Source organism: Ammospiza nelsoni, chromosome W (genome assembly GCF_027579445.1).
Source record: "Ammospiza nelsoni isolate bAmmNel1 chromosome W, bAmmNel1.pri, whole genome shotgun sequence".
NCBI classification, from domain to species: domain Eukaryota; kingdom Metazoa; phylum Chordata; class Aves; order Passeriformes; family Passerellidae; genus Ammospiza; species Ammospiza nelsoni.
In genome coordinates this window covers 19,870,711-19,887,592 of record NC_080668.1, presented here as the reverse complement: position 1 = coordinate 19,887,592, position 16,882 = coordinate 19,870,711, and the positions used below count along the sequence as shown (strand labels likewise).

At 50.5% G+C, this 16,882-nt stretch overlaps 1 pseudogene; it reads right to left on the bottom strand.

The window, feature by feature from the left end:
* The window catches only part of LOC132086157 (zinc finger and SCAN domain-containing protein 2-like), a 125,505-nt pseudogene extending 109,728 nt beyond the window's left edge, over window positions 1-15,777 (bottom strand).
* Window positions 15,778-16,882: the final 1,105 nt, after the last annotated feature.

Here is a 16,882-nt window from a genome sequence, read left to right as displayed (position 1 = left end):
CAGAGGCTCTGAAGCCAACTATACTCCAACAGAGAAAGAAATCTTGGCTGCCTATGAAGGAGTCCAGGCTGCCTCAGAGGTAATAGGCACTGAAGTACAACTCCTCCTGGCACCCCGACTACCAGTATTGGGGTGGATGTTCAAAGGCAAGGTTCCATCTATGCACCATGCCACCAGTGCTACATGGAGCAAATGGATTGCTGTTATCACACAGCACGCTCATATTGGAAAACTGAATCACCCTGGGATTCTGGAAATAATTACAAACTGACCGGAAGGTGAGAACTTTGGTCTCTCTGATGAAGGGGAACAAGAAGTGACACGGTCTGAAGAAGCTCCACCATACAACCAAGTGCCAGCAGAAGATACCCGATACGCTCTCTTTACTGATGGTTCGTGCCGCATTGTGGGAATGAACCGAAAGTGGAAAGCAGCCGTATGGAGCCCCACACGACAGGTGGCAAGGCCACTAAAGGAGAAGGTGGATCAAGCCAACTTGCTGAACTCAAAGCTGTTCAACTGGCCCTGGACATTGCTGAGAGAGAGAAGTGACCAAAGCTCTACCTTTATACTGATTCATGGATGGTAGCCAATGCTCTGTGGGGATGGCTGGAAAGGTGGAAAGAGGCTAACTGGCAGCGTAGAGGAAAACCAATTTGGGCTGCTGAAGAGTGGAAAGACATCGCTACCAGGGTAGGGAAACTGCCTATGAAGGTCTGCCCATGTACCCAAGAGTAGAGCTGATGAGGAGCACCAAAACAATGAGCAAGTAGGTCAGGCTGCAAAGATAGGGGTGTCCAAAATAGACCTAGATTGGGAACATAAGGGAGAGTTATTCCTAGCTCAATGGGCCCATGATGCCTCAGGCCATCAGGGCAGGGATGCCACCTATAAGTGGGCACGAGACCGAGGGGTGGATCTAACCATGGACAGTATTTCTCAGGTTATCCATGACTGTGAGACGTGTGCTGCCATCAAGCAGGCCAAGCGAGTGAAGCCCCTCTGGTACAGTGTGCGGTGGTCCGCACAAGCATGGGGAGGCCTGGCAGATTGACTACATCACAATGCCCCAGACACGCCAGGGCAAGCACTACGTGTTGACCATGGTGGAGGCCACCACTGGATGGTTGGAAACCTACCCTGTGTCTCATGCTACAGCCCGGAACACCATCCTGGGCCTGGAAAAGCAAGTTCTGTGGAGACATGGCAGCCCTGAGAGGATCGAGTCAGACAATGGGACTCATTTCAAGAACCACCTTATCAACACCTGGGCTAGGGAACATGGCATTGAGTGGGTGTACCATATCCCCTACCATGCACCAGCTGCAGGAAAAGTGGAGAGGTACAATGGACTACTAAAAACCCCAGTTGAAAGCTTTGGGTGGGGCATCTTTCAAAAATTGGGAGTAGCATTTAGCATCTGGTTAGTCAACACCCGAGGTTCCACCAACCAAGCAGGTCCTGCCCAGTCTGAGTCCCTGAATGTACTAGAAGGAGACAAAGTCCCAGTGGTACATATCAGAGGTTTGTTAGGGAAGACTGTGTGGATCAATTATGCCTGGAGTACAGACAAACCCATTCGTGGGGTTGTCTTTGCTCAGGCACCAGGTTGCACGTGGTGGATAATGCAAAGAGATGGAACAACACGATGTTGTTGTTCAGGGAGATCTGATTGTGGGGTAAGAATGGTATGCACTATTGCTGTTCATTGGATGTTACTGCCATTGTCTGTACATTAAACCATACAGACATGAGATAGAAGGAAATGTGTAAGAGTTGAAGGTCTGGGCAAGTGGAAGAGGGAGAAGGAAATGTGTAAGTGTCGAAGGTCTGAGCAAGTGATAGATGGAGCTTTAGGTGACTAAAGTGAAAAGGGGCTCTGCAGCTCTGTAATATAGGGCCTGGATTCAGTGGTCCAGTGTGGGGATGTGATGAAGGCATGGTTGGTATTGCTTGTAATTTTGGGGAAACAGATGGAAATTTTGTATGAATAATGTATGATGTGTTGTAGTATGTTGATGATATGGGGATAAGGGGTGGAATGTCCTGGGGTGACGTTATGATGCTTGTATCCCCATTCATCTGTTCTGTGCCTTTAAGACCGACTCTGAAAGGTCAAAGTTTTGTTTGGGTTTCTCTTATCAGGGACACAGAGATGAGCAGTACAAGGGGCTGTTTTTCACTTCTTGCTTTCAGCTTGCTGCTTTGGTTGCTCTCTTTTCTGCTCTCACTTCTGCTCTGCTTTGGCCTCTGCTTATTAGCTAGTTCTAGCTAAACAGTCCACATCCCTTCCTGGACTGTTTCTCCTCTCCTGTTTCTGTGACCATCTCGAACCTGCTCCGGACTGGGACCCGGGAACACTGTTTGGCTGCAGGAACAGCCCCAGCGCCGGAGGGACTGAGAACAGAGCAACCACCCCCGAGAGAGACTTTCTGATTTTGTCATCTTTCTCAGAGCAGTGTCATCGGGTATTGTTCATTTTGAGTGATGGGGGGTGTTGTGCCTGAAATAAACAGGTTCTTTCCAATTCTCTCCGAGGAATTTTTCCCGAACCGGTTGGGGGGAGGGGCCATGTGGGTTTTGCTTCCTGGAGGGGCCCTCCTTTGCAGATTCTTTAACAAATTTGCCCTAAACAAGGACATCTGTGCAATGCAAACAGGGGCTGCTGAGCCAGTGCTGCTGTGTCTGTGCCTGCAAGGATGGGGAACTTGTGTGAGCTGGGGGAGAGGCCAGGGCTGCAGAGGGGGAATGTTGTTGGCAGCTCCATGAGGACGCTCTGGGACGCTGCCCTGGGCTGTCCAGCACACTGGGGATGGATCAGCCCCTGCTCTGCTGCTCTTTCCCATCTGCCCCTGGGCCCTTGCAGAGCCCCAGCCATGCTGTTTGCCCCCAGCCTGCCCACGGCCAGCCTGGGGCTGCTCACGGGGCTTTTCTGTGCTGAGCATTGGCCTGGGTGTGTTCTTGAGAGAGCCTGGGCAAGGAGCCTGGAGCCCCCAGGCCCTGGGCTGAGGCGTCAGCGCTGCCCCAGCAGTGCCCATGGCCTGTCCCTGCTGCAGCCCCGGCACTGCCACCTCCAGGGCTGTGCCCGGCCCTGAGAGCAATCAGGCCCTACAGCAACACCAGGGCCACCAGGGCAGCGGGGCAGGGCCACGGCAGCAGCACTGGCAACACCAAGTGCTGCTGCTGCTGGGCACAGCTTCTGGGCCAGCACTGATCTGCCCCCAGCTCTGAACACAGACACTGCTGCCGCAGCTCCACAGAAGGCAACACAAGGGCATCTCTGCAGAAAACTTTGCTGGGAGATCCTTTAATTCCTTTAAAGACACCAAGTGCGCAGCCCCTCATTGACACAGTCTCTGGCCACAGGAAGGTGGAGAGAAACAAAATGAGAAAGGGCATAAACAATGAACATTTTCTATTGACAAGAGATAGTAAGTAAAACACAGAAAAAGACACTACAATGAAACAAAATAGATCAAAGATTACTTTTCTTCCACGTAATTGTCAGGATCGAGCAATATTTTAATGTTCCTGAAATCATCCAGTCATCAGTCTCCACACTGCAGCCTTGAGCTCCTGGTTCCTCAGGCTGTAGATGAGGGGATTCAGGGCTGGAGGCACCACCGAGTACAGAACTGACAGGGCCACATCCAGGGATGGGGAGGACATGGAGAGAGGGGTTCAGGTCAGAAAATGTGCCAGTGCTGAGGAACAGGGATACCACGGCCAGGTGAGGGAGGCAGGTCGAAAAGGCTTTGTGCCGTCCCTGCTCAGAGGGGATCCTCAGCACGGCCCTGAAGATCTGCACATAGGAGAAAACCATGAACCCAAAACAACCAAGTGCTAAACAGACACTAACTGCAAGAAGCCTAAGTTCCCTGAGGTGGGATTTGGAGCAGGAGAGCTTGATGATCTGTGGGATTTCACAGAAGAACTGGCCCAGGGCATTGCCATGGCACAGGGGCAGGGAAAATGTATTGGCTGTGTGCATGAGAGCAGTGAGAAAGCCACTGGCCCAGGCAGCTGCTGCCATGTGGGCACAAGCTCTGCTGCCCAGGAGGGTCCTGTAGTGCAGGGGTTTGCAGAAGGACACGTAGCGGTCGTAGCACATGATAGTCAGGAGGCAAAGCTCTGATCCAATGAAGAACACAAAGAAAAATAGCTGTGCTGCACATCCTGCATGAGAGATGATCCTGGTGTCCCAGAGGGAATTGTGCATGGCTTTGGGGACAGTGGTGCAGATGGAGCCCAGGTCGCTGAGGGCCAGGTTGAGCAGGAAGAAGAACATGGGCGTGTGCAGGTGGTGGCTGCAGGCTACAGCGCAGATGATGAGGCCGTTGCCCAGGATGGCAGCCAGGGAGATGCCCAGCAAGAGGCAGAAGTGCAGGAGCTGCAGCTGCCGTGTGTCTGCCAATGCCAGCAGGAGGAAGTGGCTGATGGAGCTGCTGTTGGACATTTGCTGGGTCTGTACTTGGGTAGCTGTTCATGGAGAAAGGTCAGTGACATGTTAGGAGGAACTTCTTCCAGCAAAGTCAAAGCCTTTTTCTACAGATCCTTCTCCTGTAACCCTCTAACACCCTTTTGATTTTCTAGCAGATTTTCCTTCAGCTCCAAGTGGGGGAGCCTTGGCTGTTGGTGCCTGAGTGAGACTTAAGGTTCAGGGCAACTAAATACAGTGTTTTTATAATTCAACATTGCTATGCAGATGTGGGAGGAGGACAGGGACCTGTCCTCATGTTCCACTTTGAAACCCTGTTAACACAGAAGGCCCTGTTAACATCTGCACCCCCAGGAATGGGAAAGTCTGTTTAAATATTCTAGAGATTTTATACTCCTCTTCCCTTTCTTCTGCTGACTATTTTTGGATGTCAGAAACTCTCAGCATTTCTGCTGCCATCATGGAGAACAGAGTGAGTTGTCTGAGGCAAAGTGATGAGTGGAGAGTGAGGGGAGGTGGTCTGTCTCCCAGGTTTTGTGGGCTTTCAGCATTCTCAGACAGAGGATGATAATGCTCTGATGTTTCCTTTAAAAACCATCCTGATAATGCTGAGAGCATATGGATCCCCCACAGTCCACCAAATGTCCATCGCTTTCTTATAGTCTCAGCCCCACATTTGCACCCAAGGGCACACAGGGCTCATTTGACCAACCCAATGGCATTTTCTCAACCTAGAATTTCTGTGCCTCACCCTGGGGCTTTCAGATAACACAGAGAGGCTCTAGGACAGGTTTGTACCCTGGATTGGAGCTCCCTGCTTGGACTGAAATCTCAGAGAGAGTCCCAAGTGTCCTTATGATGGCACTGGATTGAGGGAGATGCAGCTCCTTCCCTGGCTGCACTGACAGCATTGCCCAGAGCCGGGCACTGGGGACAGCGTCACCCTGAGCCAGCTGTGCCCCCTGCCAGAGTCCCCAGTGCCAGGCAGCTGCTCCCAGCCCTGTGCTCTGCAGAGGGAACTGGGCCTGGGGCTGCAGAGCTGCCCCATAGTTCTGGTGCAGCTCTGCCTGCACAGGAGGGGCTGCACGCCTTGGAACCCCAGTCCTGAGGACAGAGGCTTGGCTGGGGGCACAGGAGGGAGGGGGCTTTTTCAGAGGGAGGGGCTGCACTGGAGGGGGTCCTGTGGACATCTCTAAACTCTCCCTGCCACAGTATTGCTGGGTTTTGTTTCCTCTCATTGCCCAATCTTTTCTCTGCTTCCTGGAGATTTCCCTTCTGCAGGTGTTTTCCTGTGCCTGATCTCTCCCTGCCAACACTCACAGACCCCAAATCTCTGTGCTCTCTCCTTGGCCTGACAGAACCCTGGTTGTTTGCAGGGCACTGGCTGGAGGCAGGTTCTATTTGCAGCTTGGAGAAAGGAGAGCTCAGACTGAGCCTGATGGCTCCAGCAAAGGTGATGCTGGTGCTGTCCATGGACAGAAAGACTGAAAGCACATTAGGGATCTCCTGTGACCCTACAATCACCAAAAGTAAGAGTTTCAGATGCCTCAGACACTTGTCAAAATTCATAATTAATAATTCATAACCTACCTTTAATATTTATCCCCCCTTCTTGCCATTCTCCAAAAGCAGGAAACTGATTTCAAAGTCTTAGGAAATTTTCTCATTTTTGTTAAAATCCTTGACTTGGAAATATTCTATGACTGATTAGAACCCCTCAGCATATCAGAGTTTGATGAGCATTTCACCTCCCCTGAACCAAAAATACTCAGAATTGTACTCACAGGGTCTGTAGGCATTGGGATGTTCCAACTGCAGGAGATGGCTCCAGGAGCTGCAGCTGCATTGTCCTGCAGCCCCAGACACTTCTCAGCACCTTCCCAGCCCTGACTGATTGAAGCTCTCTGTGCTTCTGTGCTGTGCCCAGGGTGGCTGCAGGCAGTGCCCCGGCCCTGCTGGGCTGGCAGAAGAGCTGCTCATCAAGAGAAATGTGCTTTTGAAGCTCTTCTTGGTTACCAGGAGCTGCCTCTGTGCCACGAGCCCAGCCCAGCTCAGCAGCACAGGCTTTGTTCTCAGGCCCTGAACATGAGTCCCTGAGAGGGAGCTGAAGAAACCTCTCCAGAACTCCAAGTCAGAATCCAACTCCAAAGTTTCTTGGACTTTTAATGGGTTCCACTGAGGAACACAACTGAGAAAGTGTCCCCAGGCCCCAGGCAGAGCAGAGAACTGGAGGCAGTGATGACAGGTGGGGACAAAGAGAAGCCAAGTCTTGGTGCCCTGGGGCACAGCAGGCTCTGTGCCATTAAGGGCTGGGAGGAGACACCTTGTCCTGAGGTCCTGGGGCTCCTGGCACAGCCCCAGCCAGGCTGGGCACTGTCAGCCCATTGTCCTGCCCTCAGCATCCACCCCTAGCCCACATCCCAATGGCCTCAAGGATCTGCTGGAAGGAGTCCCTGGGGAGCCTTGCTCAGTAATGGCCCTGGGGGCTCCTGAATGCTCACAGAGTTTTTCAAAGGACTTTGGGTTTGGCTTTTGCCTTTGAGTCTCTGAGAGATTTGTGCAATCATGGCCTCCAATTATTTGCTGTAATGAGTCCCTGGAGAGGCTTTGTCAGTAACAACATTCAGTGGGCTCATTAATGATTCAAGGTACTTCAGTTATTTTAAGGTACTTGGTGTTTCCCTTTTGATACTCAATCTGTGAGAAGTTTCTGCAATCATGGCCGTAATTATCTGCTTTAACGAGTCCCTTGAGAGCTTTGTATTGACATGTAGTGGGGCTTATTAATACTTTGAGTTACTCAAGATTTTTAAGGTACTCCCGATTTTCCTTTCCACACTGAATCTCTGAGAAGTTTTTGTGCCATCCTGGCCTCCAGTTCTCTCTTCCAAGGAGTCCATGACGAGCCTGTGTAGCAGATGGACCTCAGTCGGATGCATCCATGATTTGAGACACTTTGGGGTTTTCTTCTGACTTTGACTCCTGGAAAGGTTTGTGCAATCTCCTCTCAGACCCTGAGGTTCCAGGGCTCAGCTCCAAATGCACCACAGGGCTCATTAGGATCAAGCAAGTCCTGACAAACCATGGCTCTGCCTTGATTTCCCTCTGCTCTAGTGCAGTTCATCAGAAATGTTACTGTAGTGGTTTTGGTTCGCCAATTTGAGATTTCTTGGAGAATGCAGCAATTATTTTGGTGGCTTCAGTGTTGGCTAATTACCAGTGCACTCACTAGAATATAGTTACTCATTTCCTCCTGTGTGATAAGATTAGGAGAACGGCAAAGCAGGCTCAAAACTTTAAGAGGGTATAAGGAAAAGTTCATTAATAGCAACTAAAAGAATGAGTAATAAGAACAAAACTTTCAGAAAACTTCTCTCCCTACAACCTTTTCTTTGTTACTGACAATATAAAGAGACAAACCTAAAATTTTCAGTCAGTTTACCCCAACTAGAATAGTCTTTCTTGAGTTCAATTAAGGAGAGGAGTCTCTCTTTCATGCTACGGAGACTTGTCCAGAAGAGACACTTCTCTTGTCACTCTCAATTTCCATGAATAGCAACTGCCCAGAAAAATCTGCAATTGTGACATCCCTCCCATTTTTTCAAAGCTCTTTTACAGTTGTGTTTATGGGCCATGTCAACTTATGGGGTATTAGTTAAAAGATGAGTTGTGTAAGAGCAAAGGTTTTCCTCATCTATTTCTGAAATCATCTTCATCTCTGAGGACATCTTTTTCTTCTCCCTGTGAAGGCACAGGATCTCATCACGCTTCCCTTTTTCCATGTTCAAACTTCTCATGGGATCACAGCTACTTTGAAATTTGCTACTTTAGCATGGAGGGCTTTGCTGAACAAGTAATTTCCTCGTACTTTTCAATGCGATACAGGGAAAAGGAGAGTCTGATGTATCAGTTACATCCTTCTTCATAGCGTTACAAGAGGATTTCAGCCCCAAGATGAGGACATCTCCTCATCCCTCCCATCTGGGACTCAACTTCCTCTTCTCTGCCCTCGGCGTCTTCATGTTGCTCCTCTATGTGCCTGCACTTTGTCCTTTTCTCTGACTCGAGGGAGGATGGAAGCACTGAAAGAGTTCATATCTCACCCGGGGCCTGCAGATGGTTCCGTGACCCTGGCCAAGCTCAGTGCTTGCAGCCAGACCTGCTCCCTGTTCCCTTGGTTCCATGGGGCCCCACAGTGTCCCAGTGGTCTCTTGCTTCCATGAGGACCTGAGGTGTCATAATGCCCCCTTGGTGACACGAGGCCCTGAAGGGTCACAATGGTCTTCCTGGTTCCATCAGGCCCCACAGAGTCATAATGGTCTCTGGGTTCCATGAAGCCCCACTGGGTCACCATGGCCCCTTGGTTCCATGGGCTCCAGTGGTGCCACAATGATCGCCTTGGATCTATGGGCTCCAGTGGTGCCACAATGATCCCCTTGGTTCCATGGGCTCCAGTGGTGCCACAATGATCCCCTTGGATCCATGGGCCCCAGTGGTGCCACAATGATCCCCTTGGTTCCATGGGCTCCAGTGGTGCCACAATGATCCCCTTGGTTCCATGAGGTCCCCACAGTGTCCCAGGGATCTTCATGGGAAGGAAAGAACCCAGCCCCAGTGTTGCAAGGGCATCCACCAGAGGCCAAGGACAGCCAGACTTGATGGTACTGGCAGATTTACCTGGGAGCAACCCTTGGATATACAGAATTTTGGAGATGGAATCCCAATTTCAGACATGGACACCTGGAGGAGAAGCACGGTTCTTTTACATAGGAAGGAAAGCAGGGAACACCGATATTTGAGGGGCAAATGAAAGGTGGCCATCAGAGGCCTAAGTCAGCCAGACCTCTCTTTTCTAGTTGTGTTTGTATGAAAGCAACCCTTGGATATAGGGAATTTGGGAGGTGGAATCCCAATTTTGGCCATTTCTTTGTAGATAAGAATGACAGTTCTTTTTCAGAGGAAGGAAGGCATGGAGCCCAAGTGTTTCAAAGGCAGAAGAGGAGACAGGTGGCTCCTGTCCTGGCTCCCAAGCCAGCCAGACCTGATTGTCATGGCAGCTTTTGTCATAGAGGAGTCCTTGGATATATGGAATTTCAGAGGAGAAATCTCAGTTTTGACCTAGGACTCCTTGAGAAGAAGGATGGTTCTTTTCCAGAGGAAGGAAAGCATTGAGCCACAGTGGTTTGAGGCAGGTGAGGGACAGCTCCCAAGCAGCAAGGGCAGCTAGACCTGTCTGGCTTTCATTTGGGAGCAATCCTTGGATGTACAGAGTTTTGGAGGTAGAATTCCAGGTTTGGCTATGGGCACCGGGTCAGGATGGATGGTTTTTACCAAAAATAAAAAAAAAGCCAAGTATAAGTGTTTTTGAAGAAGATGAGAGGTGGCCACCCTTAGGCCAACACAGCCACACCTGTCTGTCCTGGCACCTTTCATCTAGGGACTCTCCTTGGACATAGGGCATTTTGGAGGTGCAATCTCATATTTGGCTGTGGGTGCCTGGACAGGAAGACAAGTCCTTTTCATTAGGAAGGAAAGCACAGTGCTTCATAGGCATATGAGTGCCAGCCCTCAGGAAGCCAAGGCCAGCCAGACTTGTCAGTCCTGGCAGCTTTTGTCTGGGAGCTATCCTTGGATGTTGGGAATTCTGGAGGCAGATTCTCAATTTTGGCCATGGGCACCTGGTCGAGATGGATGGTTTTTTCCCATAAGAAAGAAAAGCACATGATCCCAGTGTTTCAAAGGCAGATGAGAGGTGGCCCCTGGGTGGCCAAGGCATCCAGATCTGTCTCTCCTGGCAGATTTCATCTGGGAACAATCTTTGCATATAAGAAAATTTGGGAGAGGAATCCCAGTTTTGGCCATGAGCTCCTGCAGGGCAAGGACAATTCTCTCCCATAGGAAGGAAAGCCCAGAGTCCCAGTGCTTCAGGGGCAGAGGAGAAGCAGCCTTGACATGCCAAGGTCAGCCAGACCTGTCCAGCAGCCCCCGGGAGGCCAAACCAGCCACACCTGTTCCCTGTGCCCTTGGTTGCATAGGGCCCCACAGTGTCACAATGGTCTCCTTGGTTCCATGAGGCCCTGGAGTGTCACATTGTTCTCCTTTCTTCTGTAGTGTCACAATAGCCCCATGCTTCCCTGAGCGCTTGCAATGTCACCATGGCTCCTCGGGTCCCTGCGGCCCCACTGTGTCCCAATGGCTCCTTGGTTCTACGGGCCCCACAGCTTCATCCTTGACCCTTGTTTCCACAGGGTCCTGAATTTCGTAATGGTCCCCCTTATTCTGTGAGGTACCAGAGTGTCACAATGGTCTCCCTGATTCCATGAGGTTCCATAGTGTCACCATGGTGTCCTTGGATGTGCATTGTTCCAATGGCCCCTTGGTTCCATGAGTTCTGTACTGTCAGCAATGGTTTTTCTGTTCCAACAGGGCCTTGATGTGTCACAATGGCTCCCTGGTTCTGTGATGTTCCATGGTGTCATGTATGGAAAATCACACTATGAAAAGCCAGTGTCCATAAAGGAGACAGAGGAGTCCTTCAACTTTAATGGAATAAAGGGAGAGAATCCACCAGGGCACATGCCCATGGAGTTTTCTCCTCGAAGTTTCAAGAGGGATCAGCCTCCTTTTATCAAAGCTCCTAGCCACATGTTGCCCCCTTCCTTTCCCCATTGGCTGAGGTACTCAGACGATACAGACTTTTTGAACCCCCTACCCCATATTCCCCTCTTGAACCAGTGATTTTAACCCAGAGTTCAGAAGTTCAGGCTTGTGCACACCCTTTTCTGTTTCAGGAGGCTTCCTATGAAATGTCTTTTCACATAATTGGTGAGAGAAACTTCTGAGCTTTTTTTCCTTTTTAAGAAAACAAAGAATAGTTTTGTCACTCCGTCAACAAGAAGCACGTTCCTATACCAAGCTGTCCAGCCTCTGTAGTTAAAATGTTTCTTGAAGTTAGTAGAGACATTAAGACCCATTTCAAAGATGCTAACATCCCTACATTCACCCATTGAATAGTCTGTGAAGACATCTTGCCTCTCAGCCACAATGGACTCCTCAGTACACGGAGGTCCACCATATCACCGTGGACCCTTGGTTCCATGAGGTTCCGTAATGTCACTGTGGTCACTGTCAGAGGCTGGATGAGATCAATGTCCCGAGACACCTTGGGATGCTCGGAATGCCCGTGTAGGGCCAGGGCCTGGTCAGGCCTTGGTTTGTGGGGGAACAGAGCCCTGCCCCCAGCCCTGGCCTGGCAGAGCTGTCAGTCACATAGCAGGGGCAGTGTTAACCGGGCTCTGATTGGCTGATCTGTCAATCAATCACACCCCAGCAGCTGGTGCCTACCCTGCCTCTGATTGGACAACTGGCAGTCTCACCCCAGGGGCGGGCCCTGGAAGGCCGAGGGGGTTAAAAGCCGGAGCACAAGGCCAGCTTATGGTATGGATCCTGCCTTCTCCTGGGGTTCCTCTGTTAGCAGTGCTGGTACCCCAGCAGTTGGTGCTTATGTGTGTGTCTTTCTATGGATCTGCTGTCTTTCTGTTCTCTATTTCTTCTCCTTATAATCCTGCTTACCTGGAACATTTTTGGATAACTTCACATATTAAGAGTTAAAGGATTTTAGGTTAAATGTGTGGCAATCCAGGGCACAGGGAATATTTCTGTGTCTGCTCTGAGGGGTCCTGACCCCCAGAGAAACACTGTCTTTATCCTTCGCCATGGAGAGGACTTCCAAGACTTTGATATAGATTAGAATTTACCAAAGTGTGAAATAGATAATGGAGAGTAGTGTAGTATGTCACTTGGGAGAGAAATTTAGGTTTTGGGATTTTTAGTATATTGTAGATAGGAAGCAAGATGGAGGAATTGGGGTGTAGTCCCTGTCTTCTTTTTCGTCTACTCCATGTTTTGCAGTTTTGGTGGCACAGGGTGATTGGTCAAGGAAAGCACAGTGCAGAGTTTATGTGGATAGTCAAGGGATGAGTTATTGGCAGATAAGTAGAAATAATGCACATTTTAAGAGTTAATTGAATGAGACAACATTAAAAGACCTTGAAACCGTGCATTTTAGGGCCATTTTGAGGTGTCTTTCCAGCATGCTGAGCCTGGTGTGGACAGCAATGCAAAACTTTAGATAAGATGACAATAAACAAGAAGCTGAAGACCAAAAAAGTCCTGTGCATCTCCTTTTATCTGGCACAGAATTGCTACAGGAGGGTTTACCCCATCCAGGGAGTCCCCAAACAGGCTCAACATAAAATAAACATCAATAACTGGTGCCCCAACAATGTTTGTAAAAAGTTGGTTCTTTTCATGAAAGTGCTTACTGAAGGGTGTTGTCTTAACTGGCCAATCATGTGAAATGTGTTGATTAAAGGACCAGTGAGGTCCACCTGTAGCAAACCAAGGTATAAAATAAGAGGATTGAATAAACGGGTGGTTTTTGGCCTTTAGCCTTCTGATCTGAGTCTGTGTCATCTCTGACTCAACAGTGACATTTGGGGATCTATGGGGGCTATTGGGGATCCTTTCTGCGCCTTGTTACCCAACAGGAGCTTCTCTAATGAACTTCGCCTGAAGGTCCCACTCTGCCCGTAACAGGAACCCCTGTGAGTGTCTGGGACATCCTGGCTCTTTGGCAGCCTGGGGACTCCTGGGATGTCACCGTGGAGCCCCTGTGAGTGCCTTTGACAGATCGGTGCCTTTGCAGCCCAAGGTCCCCTGGGATGTCACCATGGAATGGCTGTGACTGCCTCTGACCACAGGGCTTCTCACCATCCCAGAAAGCCCTGGGAGATCTCCATGGAGCCCCTCTCTCTGCCTGTGACATTCCAGCTCTGGAACAGCCTGGAGACACTTGGAAAGTCCCCATGGAACCCCTCTGAGAGCCTGTAACAGTCTAATCCTTAGCAGGCAACCATCAGGGGCCCCCTGTTGCTATGGTCATTTTCCATGGCAACTATCAACAGGCCACTGTTGCTACAGTCAGTCCCTCAGCAGCTCCATGGAGACCCCATGCCAGGGGTGGTTGCCATGGACACCAGCTCAGGCCTGCAGCCAGAGCCCATTGCCATGGCAACCATTGGCAGTCCCATCCCCAGGCTCATGGGATCCCAGAACCACAGAACTGGCCGAGCTGGGAGGGACCCATCAGGATCCTCCAGTCCAACTGCTGGCCCTGCACAGGACACCCCAACAATGCCAGCCTGGGCCTGGCAGCGCTGTCCAAACGCTGCTGAAGCTCAGAGAGCCCTGGAGCTGGGACCCTTCCCTGGGGAGCCTGGACATGGCCCCAGCAGCCTCTGGGCAAAAACCTTTTCCTGACATCCAACCTGAGCCTGCCCCGACTCAGCTGCAGCCGTTCCCTCCACTCCTGACCCTGGGCACAAGAGGGAAGAGGTTCCCACAGCCCCAGCAAGGGACCCACTCCCAGTGCTGTTGCCATGGCCACCAGGGCTGGGACCAGCTGGGATGCTCGGTTTCCACGGGCCGGGGTTCAGGAATGGGATTCCCCAATTTCCTGCTCCTGCTAAAACTGCGCTGCCCTCACTGCCCTCCTACCTCCAATGGAAAGCACAAAAGGCAAAGATCCCGGGCTGGGATAAGAAAAATTATTGGGACCACCAACAAGATAAGAAACATACAGAACAGAAACAATATTGATAAGAGAAGGGATAAATAAAACTGTTTACACGGAAATCTAAAACACAACTTACTGGGTCTCCCTGGCCACGTATTTCCCCCTTGCCTGGAAAGGGCACTCCTCTCCTCAGGGAAAGAGACATACAGAGTCCCATTCCTGCCCCTGGCAATAACCTGAGGTTGGAGTGAATGTAATGACAGGGCCATGGCCAGACCCTCATGTTCTTCAATCCCACATCATGTCATGGGCAGGGGCAGGACGACAGGCAGGTGTCTTCCCAGCATGGATCACAGAGAAAATGGATCACAAGGGCTCTTCTCAATGTGGGTTCTCCCATGGGTGATGAAGATAGAGCAGTGCATGAAGCTGTTCCTGCAGCTGGGGCATTTGCAGGGCCTCCCTTACTGGTGGCTCTGTTGGTGTCTTGTCAAGTGAGAGCTCTGGATGAAGCTCTTCCCACACTGGGGACACTCGAAGGGCCTCTCCCCAGTGTGGATGTGCCGGTGCCTGATGAGGGTGAAGTTGTGCTTGAAGCCCTTCTGTGGAGAGTTTAGTTCAGGCATGGCTTGAGGAAAAAGGCCACGAAGCCATGCAGCTGAGAGAAAAGTAACAGGTAGCTGTGAAGCAGCTTCAAAGCAGTTTCCAGCCTGACTTCTATAAACAATTAGTCTCTCTCAGGCATCCTTGTATAAACAATAAAGTTCTCAGGCAGTCTTCCCATAACAAAGGTAACATCCTCTCTGGGAAAAGATGGCACCCTGGGAACAGTTATGGAAGTTTTGAGAACCGTTCGTATCACAGTGAGAACACTGATTTTGTTTGATGTAAACAATCAACGGTATTGTAAAACAAAAGGAGTGGTTAGAGTTTTCTCTGTTAGCCTATCATAAAGCTGTATTTTGGAATATGCATGAAGTTCGTTTACACTATTATTTAAGCTGACTGATCGATCAATAAATCGAGTTCGATGCACAATGGTCGTTCTCCCCTCACTTCAACACCCTTCCCACAGTCGGGACAGCAAAATGGCCTCTCATCTGTGTGAATCGTGAATCCGCTCATGCAGGAGGAGATGGGAGCTGGTGTGAAACCTCTTCCCACATGTGGCACACTGGTAGGGCCTCTCCCCTGTGTGGATGCGCTGGTGCCTGATGAGGTGGGAGCTGTGGTTGAAGCCCTTTCCACAGTCAGGGCAGCAGTAGGGCCTCTCCTCCGAGTGAATCTGTGGGTGCTGGAGGAGCCTGGAGCTGGTGTGAAACCTCTTCTGACCCTGGGGACACCCACAGGGCCTCTCCCCAGTGTGGATGCCTTGGTGGGTCACAAGGGTGGATCTGTAGCTGAAGCCCTTCCCACATTCCCCACACTCGTAGGCCCATTCCCCGGTGTGGATCATGTGGTGGCTGACCAGGTGCTTGCTCTGTTTGAAGCTCTTCCCACATTGCAAGTACTTGTGGGGCTTCTCCCCATCACAAAGCTGCTCATGAACCACCATCTCTGAGCTCTGCCTAAAGCTCTGTCCCCCTTCCTGGCTCTGGGTGGTTCTTTCTTCCTCAGAGAATCCTGGGCTGGCTTTGGAGCCCCTCATCCTGTGGGATCTCTGTGGCATTTCCTCCATGTTGGATTCCTCTGCACTAGAGTCGCTCAAAATGGCCTCTTTCACAAGGTTCTGATGTGGAGATTTTTCCTCCCTGGTCTCCATCCTCAGCTCCTTACCTGGGGAAGGAAGGAGAAAGAGAGGATGGGATTTGCCTCCGTGCCAGAGGGAAGGGGAAGGAGATCTCCCCAGTGCATCACTTGCAGGATGTCATTGGCACCAGGGTTGTCCTGCAGCCGGGGGCAGTGCTGGGCTGGAAGCTGGAGCAGGAGAGAGGGGGAAAGGAGCACTGACTTCCTCCTCACCTGCCTGGGTTTCCCAGGGCATCTTCCTCTTCCTCGCAGCTTTCTCCTCCATCAGGTGAAGGTTTGGGAATGGGAAATTTTGTTTTGGGAGGAAAACAAGGGATGAGCACATTGAGTTTTGTACTGGTTTGACGGCAAACATGAGGGAAAGTCTAAGTCAGAATTACAATTTAATGAGAAAATTAGGACCAAGGCAATGATACAGAAACACTACCTTAAACTGACAGAGTCAGGATATAACCTGACACCCTGTTGGTCAAGGTGGTGGTAGCAGTCCCATTAAATGGTGGGTGCAGTCCTGTTGGGGTGATGAACGTGATTCTGTCAAAGTAGTGATCCTGTAGAAGGGTCTGGTCTTCCTCTGAAGGTCCAGTGGTTGTTATGGAGCTCTTGTCCTCTGGGAATCCAGTAGGCAAGGTGCTCCTGGTGCTTCAAGCCTCAGCCTATATCCAGGTAGGAATGCTCGGATCCTCCCCCTGGGCGGAGCATCCCACAATGGGATGATGGAATTTTATCAGTCCTGCATTGACACTCAATGGCACATTCACAGAAGATATCTCCCTTGGAGGGCGTTATCAGGGCTGAGTCATGGAAGAGATAAAGAACACTGCCCCACCTGTTTATAACAGTTGATGAAGATGGTGATTGAAAACATGCATTTGGTTACATCTTACATTGCACCCTGAAACAGTGGGGTAATCCCTGCTCTGGGGGGTGAACACCACCCCCCTTACCCAAACTGGCTCAGGTGTAAAACCCCCACCGTGGGATGGCAACACACACACAGGGGACAATGTCACACTTGCCCTGCTCCACTCTGTCCCTGTCACTCACTTGCTCTCCCCTCCTTTTCCCTTTTTTCGATCTCTCTCTCTACCTCACATTTACTGTTTAATAAAATCTAC